This window comes from Mustela putorius, unplaced genomic scaffold (genome assembly GCF_011764305.1).
Source record: "Mustela putorius furo isolate JIRA1106 unplaced genomic scaffold, ASM1176430v1.1 tig00000480_pilon_pilon_pilon, whole genome shotgun sequence".
Taxonomy (NCBI): domain Eukaryota; kingdom Metazoa; phylum Chordata; class Mammalia; order Carnivora; family Mustelidae; genus Mustela; species Mustela putorius.
Window position 1 is genome coordinate 6,141,656 of NW_025421397.1, and position 21,577 is coordinate 6,163,232.

The following is a 21,577-nucleotide window of genomic DNA, read 5'->3' on the forward strand; positions in this document are numbered from 1 at the left end:
GAGCATTAAACCAAGCTTGAGGCACGCTCTTGCTTGCCTCGGACTAGTGAGGTGACCTTGAGCAAGCGACTTAACCTGAGAAACCTGAAGCCCTGTGGAGAAATAAGGGCAATGTTACTTAGCTTATAGAGCTGTTGTGACAGATTCATAATAAAAGTTACTTTCTTTTATCTTTTAAAGTGTTGTTCTCAAGGTAGGATTTACAGTGCTAGGTAGGAAATTCAGGAAAAAAAGTTCACATTCCTGCTTTATTAAACCTGATTTCAATTAAAAAAAAAATCTTTTCTACATGCTGCATGTCTCATTTTTCCAAAGAAGTGTATAAATTCCTGTGCTTATTATAAAATTCTATTTTCTGAAACATTTGATTTTCACACACACAGACACACAAAAGGAGAATTTTATTTTCTTCCTGTGCAAAAATTATTAGAATTGTGTCATTTTTCTTTTTGTCAAGTTGCTAAAGAAATCTTGCAAAATTTCAAATTGGGTTGACAATACGTTTTATGACCTGATTACTAGAAGCTTTATGGTTGTATTTGTGATTTGCTTTTGTAAGATATAAATGTATGCCCAAACTTCTATAACTGAGTATAAGTGAAACATGTCAAGACTCACTTAGCTGTAATTCCCCCAAACTACAAAGTGATATTGTTCTAAATGTTTTCTGCGTTCCCAGTCAATAGGAACATTAAATTGCTGAGAACAAAAACCTAATGAAAGGAAAAAATAACAAAAAGAACTGTGAGCTGGAGCTGTAGCAATTGACAATTGTAAAAATAATCCTAAACTTCAGAAACTGCTCTGATGTGGGAGAAAGGAGTTAAACATCACAACTTAGAAAGTAGCATAGACAATTTAAATTATTTTTAAATAAATTAAATGTATTACTTTTAAGTTAAATTATAACTCTTAACTTTTACCAATTATTTCAAGCAGAATTGCATGAGAATTTCATTATATATAAATATAATTTCGTATATATATGAATGATTAGGTGATTTTTGACATATGCATATATTAACATAGGTGATCCTATTATGAAGGAATACAAAATAAGGATTTTGAAAAATACTTGATGACATAGAATACTTGTGATAATTTTTCACCCAACATTTTTTTCTTTTTTTTTTTAAAGATTTTATTTATTTATTTGACAGATAGAGATCACAAGTAGATAGAGAGGCAGGCAGAGAGGAGGAAGCAGGCTCCCTGCTGAGCAGAGAGCCTGATGAGGGGCTCCATCCCAGAACCCCGGGATCATGACCTGAGCTGAAGGCAGAGGCTTTAACCCACTGAGCCACCCAGGTGCCCCCAACATTTCAAAATAATTATTAAGTATCCTTATGGGCAAGACCCCTACTAAATTCCGGGTTTGGTACCTGGAATGTAGTCGACACCCAGAAATAGGAAATACAAAATAGAGAGTCCTCTCCTTAGGAAATCTTCCCTCACCACAGGCAGAATATAAAAACACAATTCCATTCATATAATCAACATATTGGTGGAGTGAATTTGTGTGATTTTAATACACACAAAAAATAATGTATTTACAAAAAAAAACCCTTAATTGATAAATATTCCAATGTATGAACAGCTGGCATATATTATTTGATAAATAGAAGAAAATAAATAAGCATAGGTACACACACACACACACTATACATACACATCCATATACACACATACACACACACATGCAGAAGCAGTTAAAGCCATAGATTTCATCAGACTTCAGATACCGAGTGAGAAAAAGAAATAATCCTCCTCTATCAATTGTAGCATAGGCTATGCCATCAAAAACTGCAAAAAATATCAAAGAGGTAGATAGAGGCCTGACTACGAAATTGCTCTAATGAGTTAGTCTGATGTTAGCAAAAAAAAAAAGAAAAAGAAAAAGAAAAGAAAAAATTAAAACCAGTGATCTTGTTCTTCACACAGTCTTATTGCGTTTTATTTGAATTCTCCCTCCCCTTGATAAGTTTCTCTCCTCTCTGAATCAGAGCTGATATATTTTTTCATCTACTTTCATTTTCTTCTCCATTAAAATTTCTGTTCTATCGGGATCTGGAAAATATTTTGATTCCAGTTTGAATGACTACAAAGATAATTTCATTGCACTGCCGTCAATAAATAGTGTCACACATGGAACATTTATTTGGCAGAAGACTTTGGTAAAAAAAACAATGGCACACAAATGAGCACAAAGCCGTGTTTATTTTATTATATGTTGTTACAGTATATTCCTTTGTTATGTTCTACTCTGTGACATGCTAGTGTCATGATATCCATTTATCGTGAGGGCTGCTTACTAGGTTTAGTCATTTCTTTCTTCTTTAGACTTAATCTTTGAACTTTACTTTTCTATTTTGAATTGTGCCTGCCATATTACTTACAGAATGAGGTTACATTTTTAACCTAATTTTTAATACATTTTTCATACTCAACTTTTAAAGCAAATGCTTAATAATTTCTGATGTGCTTTCAGTGTTAGAATGTCACACCTAGGTGCATCTGTATCAGACGTTAAAAAAAAAAAAACAGAAAAATAAGTCAGAGGATCAGATGTTCATAGTCTTAGATCTGTATTTGAAAATTGTTTAGCATTTTCTTTTTTAAAACCACTTTATTGAAGTTATGATTGATATGGAGAAGCTGTGCATATTTAATGTACACCACTCCGTAAGTTTGGGGTAAGTATGCACCCATTAAACATTACTGCCAGGGCGCCTGGGTGGCTCAGTGGGTTGAGCCGCTGCCTTCAGCTCGGGTCATGGTCTCAGGGTCCTGGGATCGGGTCCCGCATCGGGCTCTCTGCTCGGCAGGGAGCCTGCTTCCTCCTCTCTCTCTCCGCCTGCCTCTCTGCCTACTTGTGTTCTCTGTCTGTCAAATAAAATAGAGTCTTTAAAATAAATAAATAAATAAATAAATAAATAAACATTACTGCCATACAGGCCATAAACATATCTATTACCTCCAAGTTTCTTCTTGCTCCCTCTATTGCTTTTTTTTTTTTTTTGAGGTTAAAAGCAATTAAAATCTATCCTCTTAGGAATATTTAAATATGCAATACAGTATTCTTAAATAGACACTATGCTGTATAGTAGATCTCTAGAATTTATTTCTCTTGAATAAGTGAAATTTTATACCCTTTAACCATTAACTCCCCATTCCCCGCCTTTCTGCAGCCCCTGGCAATCACCATTCTATTCTGTGCTCTGTGACTTTGACTATTTCAGGTTCCAAATATAAGTGAGATCATACAGTTTTTGTATTTCTGTGTTTGGCTTATTTTACTTACCATAATGTCCTCTGGGTCCATCTAGGTTATAAATGGCAAGATTCCTTTTATTTTTAAGACTAAATAGTAATTGCATGTATGCATATACTATATCCATTCATACATCATTAGACATTTAGGTTGTTTTTGTATCCTGCTATTGTGAATAATTCAGCAAAGAAATTGCTTAATATTTTCATTCAGACATGATTTCTACTGCCTTTCAGATATAGACGATGGTAACTAATAATATACTGTTGAAATACTACTGTGTAATGTTCTAAAATCTGTATCCTCTCCTTAAGAGAAGAAATAAATAGCTCAAAAATGTTCAGTTAGATATTGCTACCAATTGTACTGGCACTTTATATGATCAGTAAATACTTCTTACCATTACTGTTATCTGTTACTATTATTCATATATTGAGTACCTGCTCTGGAAGAGGCTTTGCTGGTACTGGTAGGTGGCTATTCATGATCCTAATGGAAATTACCAGCTCATATTGACTGAGCACTTTGTATGCATAAAACGTGTTTTATTAATTATTAATTAAAATAATTAATCCTTAGGGTGTCTCTGTGAAGTAAGTATTATTTGTACCTCTGTTTTAAAGAACAGAAAGTTTAGAACACATCATCTGTTAAAGGTCAAGAGAGTACCTGGCTTCAGGATTAAAATAATTGACGCTTACCAGGAGGACAAATTTTTAAGCCTTTCATTCTACAGGCAGTGAGGAATGATAGGAAACTGAGTCACTAAGCTAAAGGACATTATAGATTATCTTGTCCTATTCATTTTGAAAATGAAGAAAATAGAGAATAATGAATTTGTGCCTTCTCTACCGTCACAAATTTAGAGGCAGAATTGGAATACTACTCTACTCTCATTACTTAGTGTTTTATATTTGGCATGATTTTCTAAAATAGCTCTGTGCCCAAAAAAAAAAAAAAAAAAAAACCTTGTCTAATTTGCATACAGTATCTCATCTCTTTTCTTCCTATCATTGCATATCCACAACTTATTCATTATGTATCCTGAATGACTATTTTTTAAAAAAGCAAACAAACAACAACAACAAAAAGATTCAAGGGAGTTTTTCAGAATCTCTAAGTCTTAGATTTGTGAGACCTTGAATACCTTTATTTCTGTGACAATGAGTTCATGTGTGTAAATAAAACAATTGAACCAAATATGATGAATTAAATTATTTTGTACCTTTTAAAATGCATTGCCTCTACTGATATTTTTCATTCTCCTAATTGTACTCTTAGGTATTATTGAACCATCAGTTATCATTGAAAATAATATTTTATATCTCTACCAATGAAGGACTGATTCAGATTAACACATTTATTCCTTATAAGTGATTTGCAGATGTACTATTTTAAAATTCCATCTATAGTGGAGGAAGCAGAGATTCGAGAGGTTAATTTCAACACTACTCATCTAGTAAATGGTAAAATGGAAACTCAACCACAGTTCTTCTGATTCAACATCCATTAAATAGTCTGCTAAGTTCAGTAGTCTTTTGAATAAGGCACAGTTTTACAACCTATGATGTGACTAAATGAGAAATCAGAGGCATGAAACATGAACAAAAATGGAAAGGAGCAGAATCTGCAATAAATATGGGGAAAAATTAAAAGTAATATAACCACTGGTAGAAGGACTTGAAATTGCTTACAAAAATGGAAGTTAGCATTTCCAAATCAGTCCTGCAATATTTGGACATATGACTTAAAAATATGAGTGACTGACTTCAGAATTTGAAAAGTTATCAGTGAAATTCAGTCATTACATTGTTTTAGCATTATTCCATTCAAGGATATTAACTCATTTTTTAACATAACTCCAACATTTTCTCTCATTTGTCCCTTATTAGCTTTCGTCCTAGGTTGGATTTTAATTGCATTCTTTCTTTGTCATTAGATGTGATGTAGTATGTCATTCTGTCACTTCAGAAATCAGTGATGATACAGCTGATGTACTTAATAAAATTTTAATGATGATTTTGTGTAAAGTTATCCTTGTGTTTCTTACTTCAGTTCAAAATATTTTATAGTTTCTTGTCATTCTTTATGCATTTAGGATATATAGATCAATACATCTGTCTGAAAGCAAAAATGTATAGACTATAACAGTATTTTGCCTGTTATAATGTGATTCTGCTAAGACAGTTTATAATGGTGAGAATCCATGCAAAAAAAAAATATATATATATACATATTTTGCATTGCTACTCAAGGCTGCTGAGAAATTATTATATTCTAAATAGTTGGTGATAAACAATGCAATCCAAAGACAATATTCACTCTCATAATTTTTTTCTTATGAAAGTTTTGAATATCCAGGTATGAGTTAAGTCATTTTGCATGTGCATGCACATGCAATATATGTTAGCATATATAATAGCACTTAGGGATTTATTCTTTAGGATTCTGATGCATTTCATGTATATATGTATGTATGTATGGATGGATGGATATTTTCAGTATACTAAAGTGCATGCAAGTTTTGTAAGATATAATACAATGTAGTTTAAGAGTTTAAGTGTGTTCTCCTATGTCATTAACCATATGGATGATAGAAAATATTTGGGAGTACCATGCTGTCTTGATGATCACAGCTTCATAATATAGCTTGAAGTCAGGCATTGTGATGCCCCAGATTTGGTTTTCTTTTTCAACATTCTCCGGTTATTGGGTGTCTTCTCTGGTTCCATACAAATTTTAAGATTTCACATATATAAGTGGAACAGAATAGAGAGCCCAGAAAGGGACCCTGAACCCTATGGTCAACTGATTTTTGACAAATAAGGAAAGAATATCCTGTGGAAAAAAAGACAGTCTCTTGAATAAATTGTGCAGTGAAAACTGGACAGCCACATGCAGAAGAATGAAACTGGACCATTCTCTTACATCAAACAAAAAAAATAGACTCAAAATGGGTGAAAGACCTAAATGTAACTGAGACAGAAATCTATCAAAATCCAAGAGGAGAACACAGGAAGCAATCTCTTTGACCTCAGCTGCATCAGCTTCTTCCTAGACACTAAAGGCAAGGGAAACAAAAGCAAAAATGAACTATTGGGACTTTATCAAAACAAAAAGCTTCTACACAGCAAAGGAAATAGTCAACAGAACTAAAAGGCAACGTATGGAATGGGAGAAGCTGTTTGCGAATAACCTATCAGATAAAGCTTGTATCCAAGACCTAGAAAGAACTTATCAAACTCAACACCCAAAGAATAAATAATCCAGTCAAGAAATGGGCAGAAGACATGAACAGACATTTTTTCAAAGAAGACATGTAAACAGCTAATAGACACATGAAAAAATGTTCTACATCAATTGTCATCTGGTAAATACAAATCAAAACCATAATGATACCACCTTATATCAGTTAGAATGGCTAAAATTAATAAGATAAGAAGCAACAAATGATTGTGAGGATGTGGAGAAAGGGGAACCCTCTTACACTGTCGGTGGAAATACAGACTGGTACAGCCACTCTGGAAAATGGTATTGAGGTTCCTCGAGAAGTTAAAAATAGAACTACCATCTGACCCAGCAATTGCACTACTGAGTATTTACCACAAAGATCCAGATGTAGTGAAATGAAGAAACACCTGCATCCCCATGTTCATAGCAACAATGTCCACACTAGCCAAACTAGAAGGATCCCAAATGTCCTTCAACAGATGAATGGGTAAAGAAGATGTGGTTCATACACAAATGGAATATTACTCAGCAATCAGACAGGATGAAAACCTACCATTTGCATCAACATGGATGAAACTGAAGGGTATTATGCTAAGTGAATTAAGTCACTCAGAGAAAGAAAATTATCACATGGTTTCACTCATATGTGAAATATAAGAAATACTGCAGAGGCTCATAGGGGAAGGGAGGGAAAACTGAATAGAAAGAAATAAGAGAGGGAGACAAACTATGAGACTCTTGACTCTGGAATACAAACTGAGGGTTGCTGGAGGGGAGGTGGGTGGGGGTATGGGGTTACTGGGTGATGGACATTAAGGAGGCATGTAATGTGATGAGCACGGGGTGCTATATGCAACTGATGAGTTATTGAACACTACATCCAAAACGAATGAGGTACTATATGTTGGCTAATCAATTTTAAATAAAAGGAAAATAAAAGAAGAAAGAGAGAGAAAATATATGAGAAAATGATGGCACAGTGATCTACACTGTGGCACTACAATGCATTAGTGATGCATAAATGATGATCCAAACTTGGCTATGATTCTTTCTTTTTTTTACGATTTATTCATTTATTTTAGAGAGAGTGCATGTAAGCAGGGGGTGGGGGGGAAGAAGGAGAGGGAGAGAAGCAGACTCCCTGCTGAGCATGGAGCCCAACTCAGAGCTCAGCCTCAGGACCCTGACATCATGACCTGAGCCAAAATCAAGAGTCAGACGCTTAACCAACTAAACCACCCAGGTGCCCTATCTGTGATTTTTTTTTTTTTTAAGATTTTATTTATTTGAGAGAGAGTATGAGTGGTGAGATGGGGAGAGGAGGAAAGGGACAAGAAGAGGAACAGAGAGAGGGAGACTCACCACTGGGCAGAGAGCCCGATGTAGGGTTTGATCCCAGTACCCTAGGATCATGACCCAAGCCAAAGGCAGACTCTTAACCGACTGAGCCACCTGGCTGCTCCCCCAAGCTGTGATTCTCAAGGCATTTTTCCTGATTTTGCCTCTGTTTCCTACCTCTAGTTTACCTTGGGTTGTTCTTGGAATACATCTGAAGCAACCCTTTTGAGGTCAGTAACACAGTTTACATCTCTCATAATCCGTGATAGGCACCAAAGTGAAGGAGGACCCTTAAGGTCTAATAACGTGCCTTTTGTATATCCTTAAATGGCAAAGCCTTGGGAGAAGCATGGTATGTTAATTACAGTATGGTTTAGGCAGGTATGTATGCACAGACACCAAAGTATATATCAAGAAATTATCTTTAATTTATAACCTCTATTTTCCTTTTTGTTGGTTCTTTTTCAGGATTAGTAAGGTCTGTTGCTTCTCTTAGAGTGGGAGGTGGCTTTTCAGCAAGAGCCAATCTTGTCTTATACTGATATATTGATTCTTATAATGTCATTGATGGGCATTGTAAGAATATTTGGTTTCATTTTCTTTATTCTTTTTCTTTTTGTTCTTTCTTTATTTTTTTCTTTTGGCCCTGGGTCAGCTCTTCAAATGACCATGAATTTATACTGAGCCAGAAGTGCTGAAGAAAGCTTCATTACTGGTAGATAAAGTGCAATGCCATCATTCATTTTTTAATTTAGACTCTGCTTAAAGTGTTGGAGGTTGTAATCAATTACATTAACACATGATGCAATTTGACTCATTTGAGCAATTTCAATCAGGATTTCATCCTCATCATAGTGCTGAGACTGCTGTATTGAAAGTAAATAATGACCTTTTGATTGAAACAACGGATGTTGTCTTTCATGATTCTTTTGGACCTTTTGGCAGCATTTGATGCAGTTAATCATGACATTTTATTGGCTGGCTTATAGATCTCGGTAGGATTTTCTCAAATAAAAGTAAAACCAATTCTGAGTGTTATCTCTTAGTGATCTATTTAAATGTCTGTTTGGTAAGGTCATTTGATCTCTACTGTAGGGTATGACTGAGAGTGACTTTTTTTCTTGCTCTCCTGTTTATATTTTGTACAAATTCAGTTTCTCGTAAACAATTGTTTGATAGCTTTGTAACTTTATGTCTTTATACAGTTTTTAACATCTCAGACTGAAAAATTAGGGAAGTGGCTTGTTCCCAAAAGACATTGTAATGTCATCCCATTGTTATACTTCAATACTGGGGTATCGATGCACAGAACTCTAGATTCTAACTCTGTTATTTATAGGGGAAGTAAGCTTACACAGCATATATTCACTATTAGATAGATACAAACAGAATATGTTTCTAAGCTAGGAAATATAAAACAGAGCAGCTTTCTCTAAATCAAACCATTTTCATAGGAGTTCCAGTGATAAAAAATGACCCAACTAACAGTAAGGCTATTCTTGACATTATCTAAGACTTCACTCACCTGAGGAACCTAACTCTATTGATGTTAGAGTCGCAAATATGCAAAAAGTAGCTGGAAGCTACCTGATTATAGTTCAGCTAAGAGGCACAGCTAAAATACTGACATTTTTATATTTTATAATTCCCATTATGGGAAGATGGAACTTTAAATGAATGTTGTAAAATCAGAAGTTTTCAAATATAGAAAGTATGGTTTTGGAATCAAATGGTTAGCAGTGGGCCTATAGATGATTCCCTCACTTCGCTGGAGAAATCTGGTAAGCAGTCTGTGAGAAATGTTTTGCAAACATATTAAGGTATTTGCTGGTGGGAGAGCCCTTGCCTGTGGAATGCCCTTAGCAGGCTGTACCCACTCAAATTGCTTAACATAAGCATACTTAGGGGATGCCTGGGTAGCTCAATGGGTTAAACATCTGTCCACTGCCCAGGTCATATCCCAGGGTCCTGGGATCGGGTCCTGCACTGGGCTCCTTGCTCAACCAGGAGCCTGGTTCTCCCCTGCCTCCTGCTCCCCCTGCTTGTGCTCATGCTCACTCTCTCTTTCTCTCTCTGACAAATAAATAAATAAAATCTTTTTAAAAACAAACATAAGCATACTTAAAATGTATGGATTTATGGACATGGCTCCCTGGTAAAAATCCTATATGCTATGTAAATATCAGAGTATAAAATGGAGATTTTCATGACTGAAATTGCTCTCCCTTTTTATTGGTGTAATCAGTATAGCTGCAAATATTATTTGGAGACTTCATATGCTACTCTGAACCAGAACACACTCTTACAAAGCAAAAGAAGACACAGCTGTTGTGGTATTCACAGACTTCTCTCTGCTAATCATATATCATGATTATTTCTATACTTGATGTTTTTTCATAAAGCTCAATGTCTGATTGTGTGTCTTATTTCACAATGTAGTTCTTTGCATTATTGCACAAACGATCATCTGAAAAATGTGCTTGTTTGTTTAAGCATAACCATGGCTTTTTGCCAGTGTCCAAAGGGTGATAATCCTTAAGTCCCTGTTTTCTACTAACACTTTCTCCTGAAATACACACCAGAATTTCTAAATACATGCTGACTATCTGTACTTTGATTTAAGTTGTCTGAAACTTCACTTATTAGTTGTTGCTGCTCTCAAAACCTGCACTTGAAGGTACTATTTATCATTCACTCAGTTAAATAGAAACTGCCCAGAAGTAATCTAGAGTAGTTTCCCATTATAGTGTGCCCTGATCTGGTTACACATGGGCCTGGATATTGATCACTTTTGCCCTATTGTCAGGTGATTGTCTCTTGTCAAGGCTAAGCTATTTATCCCAATGTGTTATAAAATACAATTGTTTTGTGTTGCATGATATAAAAAAGGCTTAACCACAAGAGACTATGGACTTTGAAAAACAATCTGAGGGTTTTGAAGGGGCAGGGGGTGGGAGGTTGGGGTACCCGGTGGTGGGTATTATAGAGGGCACGGATTGCATGGAGCACTGGGTGTGGTGCAAAAATAATGAATACCGTTATGCTGAAAATAAATTAAAAATTTTTTTAAATTAAAAAAAAAGTCGTGGACTTCTTTTATACCCTAATTTCTGATCCCCTAAGGAATCATTCAATTTGATCAAATGAGTATCTGAAATACTTCTCAAAATGAATTCCTATTTCCTACATTCCCCTCTTCCCAACTGTTCTGTTAAGAATTTTTCATTTCTTTATTTTTTTCAAGACATTACTTATTTATTTGAGAGAGAGAGAGACTACAGGGGGAGAATGAGAGGGAGAAGCAGGTTCGCCTCTGAGCAGAGAGCCCAATGCTGGGGCTCAATCCCAGAACCCTGGGATCATGACCTGAGCCCAAGGCAGATGTTTAACTGACTGAGACAGGCAGGTGTCCCTATAATTTTTTTCTAAAATATTCATTACAATCACACTTTATCAAACCCTGAAAGAAGGAACTAGAGAGTTTTTTTTTTTTTTAAGATTTTTATTTATCTATTTGATAGACAGAGAGAGATCACAAGGAGGCAGAGAGGCAGGGGGAAGCAGGCTCCCCGCTGAGCAGAGAGCCCGATGTGGGGCTCGATCCCAGGACCCTGAGATCATGACCTGAGCCAAAGGCAGAGGCTTAAACCACTGAGCCACCAGGCGCCCCGGAACTAGAGAGTTTTAAGGCTGTTTTGGACTTGGAGTATCTAAAAACAGATATTGGAGGAGCTAGAGATAATTAAATTCAAGCAGCAGGCTCAAGTTCACAATGTTAGAATAGTAACGTTTGGATTGCCTATTGTGAAGTTAGAAAGTCCACCAAATCTGAAAGACACTTTGACATGGATCATATTTTGGGAAGGTTTTGAATCTAAGGAAATAATAGTAGATTTTGCATAATTGGCTATCTCACCACAGAAATAGCCAGTAGTGTCTGTGGCTTATTTTTTATAGATAAACTACAACACCACATGAAGGAGTTAGATAATTCAAGTTAAAGGATTCTGGGGGGCAAGAAGAGAGACTCTACCTGAAGATATACTCTTGAAGGTATTACTGTCTTTCAATGTTGCAGTTTTTTGACTTTCCTTCTTCTTTTGTGTGACCATAGTTTCTATCTTTTTCACTGAATTCCCATCCTCTAGGTCACACCAAAATGGACAGCTTTTAGTTTTCTTCTGTTTTGACTGCATTTCCTATTTTTGTGTTGTCCCAAAGTGATATAAATCTACACTGTCGTCAAATGAACATTAAAATTTCTAAACCTAAATATCCTATTTTGTTTAATAATATATTTGAAAAATCAGTAATTCTAATTACTACAGCATAACTACTCAGAATTAAAGTATGTTAATCACTAACATATGCATTTACAAGTAGGCATATTTATTTATCTGTCTGTCAAGAGACATTTTTGAGATTGAGATTTCCACTTTTTTTTTTTTTTCTTTTCATATTGATCACTTTTTTCCTGAGGAATGAACTTGTGTACAAAATTCCAAATTGGTTGTGAAGTGACCAGATGGGGGGATAAAAAATAATTAAATAAATAAAGTAACATAGAGCATTAAAAAACTAATCAACAATTAGGAATAAGCTATATTTTGGGTGTTACCTTTTTCTAGAATAAAATATTCATTCTCTGAACTACCATGGCATGAGGAACATGCAATTCTTACTACAAACTAATCTTTTTCTTGTTGTTCTTCTCCTTACAGAAGCCCATCTTTTAACGTTCCTTTTTTCCTCAGTATCAATCTATCTTTTTCAATCGCAATGTAACAGCTTTCTTGAACCACTCATTTGGCCCACCATATGCTGATTTTCATTGTCAGTTTGTTTTAATTCATTTTGTTTAATCCTACTTGTTTATAGATGGAAAGTATATCTTAAGTGTTTGGTAACTAAGAGATGCAGATGGTTTTGTTTTATAAACTAAATACCAAGGGAAAGGGCACAGTAATATATGGAAAAGGTATATTTAGTTAGTGCCAATTTTATAAGCCAGAAGGAATTTTATTTATCTTGTAGTAATGCTAATTATTTCTCTTCACTTACATTTTGAAAAACATTATTATTACACAGAATCAAATTATTATTTTACCAAAGTTGTAGCCACACGTAATATTTATAATGTAGTTAACATGGCTATGATATCCTATGTCAATTTTACAATGACTGATTTACTCAATTATTGAAACATGTATATACAGTGATTCTATAAGCAAGTTCAAGTTTAACTTCAAAGCAAACAAGTGGCTGGCTCATGGAGTGAAACATCCTCCAATTAACGCCTTGGACAGGTGAAACAATACTAGTGACTATGACCAATAAACTATCACAGAAACTCCTATTGGCAGAAGATATTGAAAAAAACAACTAATTCACACTTTGACCATGAGAAGTGGTAATAGTGTTTTTTTTAAAGGTTTTGTCACGAAAAGCAACCTCATGTCTTCCTAAGAGTATAATGTGTTTCTGTTTTTGACAATATCTTAGCATCATATTTTTATGATTGATTAAGAGAGTTTAAGTTAAGGTATAAATAGTCTGTATAATTTAAATTCAATTTTAACAAAAGTCTTTATACAATGTTATATTACTTCCATTGTTTAGAATTAAATATTTAAATAATTTGGGGGGCATCTGTGTGGCTCAGTGGGTTAAAGCCTCTGCCTTTGGCTAAGGTCATGATCCCAGGGTTCTGGGATCAAGCCCAGCATTCAGGCTCTCTGCTGAGCAGAGAGCCTTTTTCCTCCTCTCTCTCTGCCTGCCTCTCTGCCTACTTGTGATCTCTGTCTGTCAGATAAATAAATAAAATCTTAAAAAATAATAATAATAATTTGGATTTTATTTCAACATATTCAATACTTTATTTTTAATTTAATTTTATTTTTTTAACATACTCAATACTTTAGAAGAAATTATAAAGCACACTTTACAGAGATACATGTAATTCTTTCAAGGAGATATCATCTTTAGTTCTTTCACAAAAATAGCTAGTGTAGATAGAAACACTTTTAGTAAGACCAAAATCAAAGTTTTTATTTAAATATGTCCAGCTAGTTAAAATGTATTTTATAAGCCACAAAATACACCTTTTTATTCCTTGTTTTATAGGTAGAAAACTTAAAATATGTGCCTTCTAATAGAGAGTCAGTACCATAGCACTAAATGTATTAGCGGGTCTTCAAATTATGTTAAAAAAATATACATACACACACACACATATACATATATGTATATGTATATAGAGTACATATACATGTAATATTTAATAGACAATTGCTTAATAGATAATCCTTAACTGTCTTAACTGTCCTAACTATTTTAACTATCAAACTTGTAGTGACAGTATTTTGTCTATTTTATTGAGTTTCATGCATGAAATACTCAAAAGTATTAAAGAAATCCATTTTAATACATAAATACTTTTTTTTAAAAAACAAAAGCAGTAAACACACATAGAGTAGTGCTGGTGAAATTATTCAGAAGACAGTTTTAAGGTTAATTTATGATAGAGATTTAAATTTTCTTTTGAAAAATTATAATAATGATGGGATTCCAAAGTACGATTTATCCACAGATTGTTTCTCAGTCAACTGCGTAGGTCAATAAAAGTTTATGTTAATCTTACCTAAGGAAAATTATATATTATTTTTACCTCAGAAATATGTTAAATAATGTTTTGAATAAGCTAAGAGATAGTATACATATTAGGAAACAAGTATGCATCTTAATATTCACACATATGGGGCTTTTTGCCATCACAGAACTCCCCAGAAGATGTCAATACAATGTAAGAAATTATATTCCAAATGGAAAACTAAACTAAATCAAAGAAATTACGTGGGGACATCAAGGGTACGGTTGCAATATCAGTATCAGATGACATGATCCCAGTGAATATATGCAGGGGAACTTTGCCAGGTAAAAACAGAATAATTTTTTAAAAATAGTTGTATATTAAAAGATATATTGGATGTCTTGGAACAATTAACATCACCATTTAACTGAAAAATACCCTGTACCCAGGGCGCCTGGGTGGCTCAGTGGGTTAAAGCCTCTGCCTTCAGCTCAGGTCATGATCCCAGGGTCCTGAGATTGAGCCATGCATCGGGCTCTCTGCTCAGCTGGGAGCCTGCTTCCATTCCTCTCTCTCTGCCTGCCTCTCTGTCTACTTGTAATCTCTGTCTGTCAAATAAATAAATAAATAAATAATTTTAAAAAAATACACTGTACCCACAGTGTTATTAAAATAATCCATAATTTTCCTTCTAAATATACCAATGACTTGAAGAGAAATGCTGGGAAAATTACTTGAAAAATAGATGATTGAAGATAATTTCTGTTTCTGAAAGTTAATATTATAACAATTTTAATTTTCTTTGAACATATATACATATATATATTTGCATTTTTTTAAAGAAACCGAAGCTTTGTTTTACAAACAAAGAGAGACATGGTGGTGCAATCTGCCAATTTATGTAGCCACATAATAACCTCATAAGGCTATTTCTAAAGGTCTTGGTCTGAGGGAAAGCTTGGTGTCCCCTGCTTTTCAAAATCCTTTCTATACTATGCTGACCTATTTACCAAATCATAAGTTAATTATGGCAGAAAGAACACAACTCAGAGTATTTTTCTGTAAAGAAAGCCATGCTGTAAACTTACTAGCCAATGACAAGGTTAGAACTAGAAGACAGCCTAAAATATAAGCAGGAGAAAGAAATACTGGAAAGATATATATTTCTCTTAGCTATGCACTTTAGGAAAAGTTCCAAATAGGCTTATAACTCTCTGAATAAAACCAAGAATAGATAGGTATGTGTGTATATATATATATATCTGGAAGGCAGCCAGTTGTAATAAAGTTTTTCAAATAGATCTCCAGTGCATGGTACATTTGAGAAATGGGGGCTTGCAATGTGTTATTTAGTGCCCTTTGTAAATGGCTTACCTTATGTGTTGTGTTTGTATGTTTGTATATATAATAAAAAATATTTTTTTCAATAAAACAGAAACTTGTTACTCAATAATTCATATATTAGTTAGGCTTCTGGTTAAGTGCGAGATAGAGATTACATTTCTGAGTTACAGATATTATAGAACTGCCAAAATGTGCTCATATAGTATAAAGCATGTGATGAATATTCACACTTTTTTCTTGTATCATTTTATAGTACATTTGAATAAGTATTGCTGAAACAAAAATCATCAACATAGACATTTGGTCAGTGCAAAATATATAAATATTTTGATTACTGATTAATGCCATTGGCGAAATTATAAAATCACAAAGTATGAAGAATCGTACTTGAAAAAACAGTTGATGAAATTTTTCTCAACGGATGCCTCAAGGGATGGCTCAGTTGGTTAAGCGTCTGCCTTCAGCTCAGGTCATAATCCAGGGGTCCTAGGATTCAGTCCCGCATAGGCTCAGAGGGGAGCCTGCTTCTCTCTCCATCTGCCAGTCCCCCTGTCTGCCGCCCCCTCCATTCTCTCTGATAAATAAAAATATTTTTAAAAAATTTTTCCTCAAAATGAACATTTTCCAATCTTCCATTTCTGTCAGTGTTAATCAGGATCTTGGTTAATAGTTTAATTGTATGGACCCACTATGCTTGCTCTATGCTCAAAACTTCAACAAGTGCTGGCAAATGCTGAAAAACACCAATACTTACTGAATGTAGTATCAAATCACTTCGTCATCATCAACCATTAGATACATTGGAGGAATTTATTATTAGATGTTTCTTACCTTTTTATAATAAAATACCAATATAATTTATTGATTCATATGATCATAACATATTTTATTCACTAATTGTGAACATTTTAAATTGTGAATTTGAGAACAATTATTTGAAAGAAATTTGGTGTTTCCTCTATTGTATGCTGATCTGAGGTAAGGATTAACATTTAGAGGCTGAGTTTTATAGTCTAATATCCTTTCATCTAATGTCCCTTTAGATTCTTTTTTTTTTAAGATTTTATTTATTTATTTGACAGACAGAGATCACAAGTAGGCAGAGAAGCAGGAAGAGAGAGAGGAAGGGAAGCAGGCCCCCTGCTGAGCAGAGAGCCTGATGTGGGACTCGATCCCAGGACCCTGAGATCATGACCTGAGCCGAAAGTAGCAGCTTAACCCACTGAGCCACCCAGGCGCCCATGTCCCTTTAGATTCTGAGATGATCTGATCTTCCAGGCTCATTTTGAGAAATATATGTGATGATAAACACACTGAAGGAAGGTTTTTCAACACACTGCAAGATCAGATAATGTATGGTCAGTTGATGCATCCCAATAAAAATTTGCTTAACGAGGCATCCATCCTCAGTGAACAAGATGATCATAAAAACAATGAAATATGTTTATAAATAATAAATTAACTACATAGCCTCAAAGCAGTTCAGTGTTTTCGATATTTATTATTTTAAATCTATCACAATTTGTTACCATCATATCCTTGTGTATAGAAATTCACCAAAATAAATAATTAAAAAAGAATTATAACTGACAAATATCGAATTAATGAAAAATTCAAACTATTTAAATAGTAATACCCCTCTAGTAGTTTACTTTTGGGATAGTATCTTTGTTATGATATCCAGTGTCTACCATATCTTTTTCCTTCATCTAGTTCTTGACCAGATTTTGATATCAAGTATGTGTTTATTTGCTAGTGTACTTGCTCCCATAAAATAATTTAAGAAAATTTAGATTAAAAGGGATAAAACACAACCAAAGATATTAAAGAGAAAACAATCAGTGTTTTCTGATTTTATATGTATATAAAATAATATGTATAATATGTATATATTACCATATGAAAATTTTTATTTTAAAATCTTCTTATTTAAAAATTTTATTTAAAAATTTTATTTTTCATATGGTAATATATACATATTATTTTATTTAATTATCAAAAGGAAAAAAGCAATGATGTACATATTCCATTTTATGGAAAATGAAGCATGCTCAAAATAAAACTTCATAGGCTATTCACTTTCAAATGCATAATTCTATAATGTGAAATCTCATCATCTTATCACTATATCATAAACCATACAAAAGAATAAAGGTAAATATCAAATAACGAAAAGGTCAGGAGAGAAGGAAATGTTGCTGAGGTACCCATTAATTATAAAATGCAAATTTTAGGTCTGAGATTCTAAAACTAACATCCACCAGAATTGGGTACAATAGTTAACACTTTAGATAATCTCTAGTTTCAATTAATATACATCTTCCTTTTGAACATTCATTTTCTCAATTAAGTTTTGTTTTGTGTTTTGTTTTTAGTTTCACATTTTTATTTAAATTCCAGCTAGTTAACACACAGTGTAATATTATTTTCAGGTATGCAAGATGGTCATTCAACACTTCCACATATCACCTGGTGCTCATCACAAGTGCACTCCTTAATCCGTGTGACCTGTTTCACCCCATGACCTGTTTAACCCATCCCCCCACCCCTGCCATTCTAAGTTTAGCTTGTGTATTTGAGACTTTTCTAATTTTTTGAGAAAGGCTTATATTGGAATGTACTTCCTTCCTAGGACCTCCTTTGTTGGATCCAAAAGGTTTTGAACAGGTTTTCAAATAGCTCCCCTGAAACCATAAGTCTGTTTCCTATAGGCAAGAATATGTTTCTTGGTTTACCTCTTTCTCTTTTCCTCCCTTTGCTCCTTTGTTTTGTTTCTTAAATTTCACATATGAGTGAAATCATATGGTATTTGTCTTTCTCTGACTGACTTATTTTGCTCAGCATAATGTTTTCTGCTCCATCCATTGGTTGCAAATGGTAAGATAAAATGGTTGAATAATTTATACACACACACACACATATACAGATACACAGATATATCTATATATACATAGATATATATCACTTCCTCTTTATCCATTCATTAATCAGTGGACACTTGGGCTGCTTCCATATCTTGGCTATTCTAAATAATGTTGATATAACCATTAGGGTGCGTGTAGCCCTTTGAATTAGTTTTTTGTTTTGTTTTGTTTTTTGTTTTTGTTTTTGTTTATATTTTAGAACTCTTTGAAGAAATACCTAGTAGTGTGATTATTAGATCCAAGGGTAGTTCTACTTTTAAATTTTTGAGGAACCACCATACTGCTTCCCACAGTGGCCACACCAGTTTACATTCTGACCAAAAGTGTAAAGGGCTTCCCTTTCTCCAAATCCTTGCTAAAACCTGTTGATTCTCATGTTGTTGAGTTTAGCCATTCTGACAGATGTGAAATGATATCTTGTTGTAGTTCTGATTTGCATTGCCCTGGTGATAAGTCATGTTGAGCATCTTTTCATGTATCAACAGGACATCTGTATGTCTTCTTTAGATAAAAATATTTGTTCATGTCTTGGGCCTGTTTTTAAATGGATTATTTGTCTTCTGGGTGTTGAGATTTCTAGTTTCTTTATATATATTGGATACTAACGCTTTACCAGATATATCATTTGCAAATATCTTCTCCCATTCTGTTGGTTGCCTTTCAGTTATGTTGATTGTTTCCTTCACTATGCAGAAGCTTTTTATTTTGATGTAGTCCCAGTAGTTTATTTTTGCTTTTATTTTCCTTACCTCAGAGTCATATCTAGAGAAAAGTTGTTAGAGCTGATGTTGAAGAAGTTACTGCCTGTGTTCTCTTCTAGGATTTTTTATGGTTTCAGGTTTCACAGTTAGGTCTTTAATCCATTTTAAATATATATATTTTTTGTTTGGGGTAAGAAAGTGGTGCAGTTCCATTTTGTTGCATGTTGCTGTCCAAGTTTCTTAGCACCATTTGTTTAAGAGACTTTTTCCCATTGGGTATTTTTTCCTACTGTGTTAAAGATTAATTGAGTAAATAGTTGTGGCTCCATTTCTGGATTTCTATACTGTCCTATTGATCTATGTGTCTCTTTTGTTCAGTACCATACTGTTTTGATTACTACAGCTTTGTAATATAACTTGAAGTCCAGAATTGTGATGATTCCAGCCTCGCTATTCTTTTTCAAGGTTTCTTGGGCTATTTGGGGTCTTTTTTTTTTTCCATACAAATTTTAGGATTGTCTGTGCTAGCTCTGTGAAAAATGCTGGTGACATTTTGATAGGGAGCACTGAATGTGTAGATCACTCTGGGTAGCATAGACGTGTTAACAGTATTTACTTTTCTAAACCAGGAGCGTGGAATATTCTTACATTTCTTTGTGTCTTCCTCTATTTCTTTCATAAGTGTTCTATAGTTTTAAGAGTACAGATCCTTTACCTCATTGGTTAGGTTTATTCCTAGATGTTTTATGGTTTTTAGTGCAATTGTAAATGGGATTGATTGCTTAATTTCTCTTTTTTCTACGTCATTATTAGTGTAAAGAAATGCAAGTGATTTCTGTGCATTGATTTTACATCCTGTCATGTTGCTGAATTGCTATATGAGTTCTAGAAATTTTGGTGTGGAGTGTTTTGCATTTTACCCATACAGTATCATGTCATCTGCAAAGAGTGAGATTTTGACTTCTCCTTTAAAAATCTGAATGCCTTTTATTTATTTATTTTTTGTAGTTGTTGTCTGATTGCTGAGGCTAGGACTTCTGGTACTGTTGAAAAACAGTGATGTGAATGGACATCCTTGTCGTGTTCCTGACCTTAGTGGAAAAGCTCTCAGTTTTTCCCCATTCACTGTGGGCTTTTTGCAGATGGCTGTTATGATATTGAGGTATGTTCCCTCTATCCCTACACTGCAGAGAGTTTTTATCAAGAAAGGATGCTGTGTTTATCAAGAAAGGATCCTCTCAATGGATGCAGAAAAATGCTTTTTCTGGATTTCTATACTGTCCTATTGATCTATGTGTCTTTTTTGTTCAGTACCATACTGTTTTGATTACTACAGCTTTCTAATATAACTTGAAGTCCAGAATTGTGATGATTCCAGCCTCGCTATTCTTTTTCAAGGTTTCTTGTGCAAAAATGCTTTTTCTGCATCCATTGAGAGGATCATATGGTTTTGTCCATTCTTCAATTTGTTTTTGTCCATGCATCATGTTCATTAATTTGCAAATGTTAAACCACTCTTGCAGCCCAGGAAAGAATCCCACTTGTTTGTAGTGAATAATCCTTTAATATTGAATCCTATTGGCTAGTATCTTGGTGAAAATGTTGACAGCCATGTTCATCAGGGATATTTTCTGTAATTCTCCTTTTTGATTGGATCTTTGTCTGGTTTTGGAATCGAGGTAATGCTGACCTTACAGAAAGAGTTTGGAAGTTTTTCTTCCATTTCTATTTTTTGAAACAGCTTCAGAAGAATAGATATTAGTTATTCTTTAAATGTTTGGTAGACTTCCTCTGGAAAGTGATCTGGCCCTGAACTCTTGTTTCTTGGGAGATTTTTTTTTAAGATTTTATTTATTTATTTGACAGAAAGAGATCACAAGTAAGCAGAGAGGCAGGCAGAGAGAGGAGGAAGCAGGCTCCCTACTGAGCAGAGAGCCCGATGCGGGACTTGATTCCAGGACCCTGGGATCATGACCTGACCTGAAGGCAGAGGCTTTAACCCACTGAGCCACCCAGGTGCCCTCTTGGGAGATTTTTGATTACTGTTTCAATTTCCTTGCTGATTATGGGTCTGTTCAGGTTTTCTATTTCTTCTTGTTTCAGTTTTGGTAGTTTATAAATTTCCAGGAATGCATCCATTTCTTCTAGATTGCCCAATTATTGGCATGTAGTTACTCAT